The sequence below is a fragment of the Sinocyclocheilus anshuiensis genome, unplaced genomic scaffold (assembly GCF_001515605.1).
Source record: "Sinocyclocheilus anshuiensis isolate Anshui unplaced genomic scaffold, SAMN03320099.WGS_v1.1 scaffold1215, whole genome shotgun sequence".
Lineage (NCBI taxonomy): Eukaryota > Metazoa > Chordata > Actinopteri > Cypriniformes > Cyprinidae > Sinocyclocheilus > Sinocyclocheilus anshuiensis.
Window position 1 is genome coordinate 64,615 of NW_015540933.1, and position 1,568 is coordinate 66,182.

Sequence of the window (1,568 nt, forward strand, 5' to 3'; positions counted from 1 at the left end):
TTAGTATGACATGAACTTGCAAGTTCAAAAAAAGTTGGTAAAAGAAAATTCTGTTCAGTCATTTTTAGCTCAGCTACCTTTGCAGCTCACAATGTTTTAAATATGTTGTCATAATGTGTATTTCTGATGTAGTAATTTATTTATACCCTCAAAATGTAAAAAAGGTTCATAACCACAACAAAATAATAACTCCTGTCTTCACCCACCAGCACAAAATCTCTTCCTTGTTGGAGTGCCTGAGCCTTACAGACTTCTGCTGTTGTTTGTTAAATTGCTTTTTTGCGTTATTTCTTGGTGGGTAATGGAACTAGTTAGGAGAACCTTGAAAGCCAGAAACCATTCTTCATTGTGCAGAATGACAAAGAGGATGATAATTTTATAGAGCGAACTTTGAGACATTTTGGCGTAATCTGAAAAATAAATAAATAAATCAAACAATAAGATATGCATAATCACAAACTTAAAGACAAATAAGATATAATATTATGAAATGGCTATTATACCTCAATTCTTGATAACAGCCTGAAGAGGATTCTCTGCTGATTATCCTTCAGAAAATCATGCAGATTGTATATTTTCTATTAAATTTAATTGAATTAATTTTGTATTGGATTGGCCTTCAATCTGTGACCCTCTTAAAGACCTAAACCTGTTCACATATCAACGTTGCCACAATGTTTTACTTAATGAATTGTCATGACGTTTGAAGTCATTTCTGCTCAATTCTACTGTAAATCGTTCTACCCTCCTTATGATGGATCATTTATATGTCAGTCTAGAAGGTGGCCCTTAAATTAAGGAATGTGCCTCAAACAGGTTTTACTGTATTTATCTGTCGCTTTAGCTGAACTACTTTGTCTGGACAGTCTATAGGTTACTTTCAGTAGAAAGATTTGCACAAAAAAATGTATGAATAGCAATCACTGTATCGCAACGATACTTTCACTTTTGCACAAAACGCAATTCATTGTTAGCCTAGATGTTTTCTGTGAAGTTAAGCTGGTTGCAAAGCACTACCAGTTCCTGCCTGAACTGAAAATGACATCTGTTTTGGCATATGTTCTGAAACATTTTTTTAATATTTCTATAGGCTAACTTTTTGGAGTTAAGTATAGAAATGTATTAGGCTATTGATAATAATCAATGTTGTAGACCATTGTTTTTGGGAAAATGCGCTTCTTGGTCTCACTGATTATCCTAAAAGGATGATGAATGATTTAATTGCTCTTATTGTCAGAAATTTGACTGAATTTAAAATACATCAACGTGATAAGTGTTAATCTATAGAAATATTAAATGTGTAGTTTACCCCCCAAAAATGAAAATTCTAACATCACAATAACGTCACACAAACGTCTCCCGGAAATCCTGCATAATTCAACCAATCCGATGACGACTTCGAAACTCCTGAAGTGTTTCCACTTTTGTGTGCCGTATGTAGGGGAAGTCGTGGAGGGGAAGTCGTGGCCTAATGGTTAGAGAGTCGAACTCATAACCCAAAGGTTGCGAGTTCGAGTCTCGTACCGGCAGGGATTGTAGGTGGGGGGAGTGAATGTATAGCGCTTCAA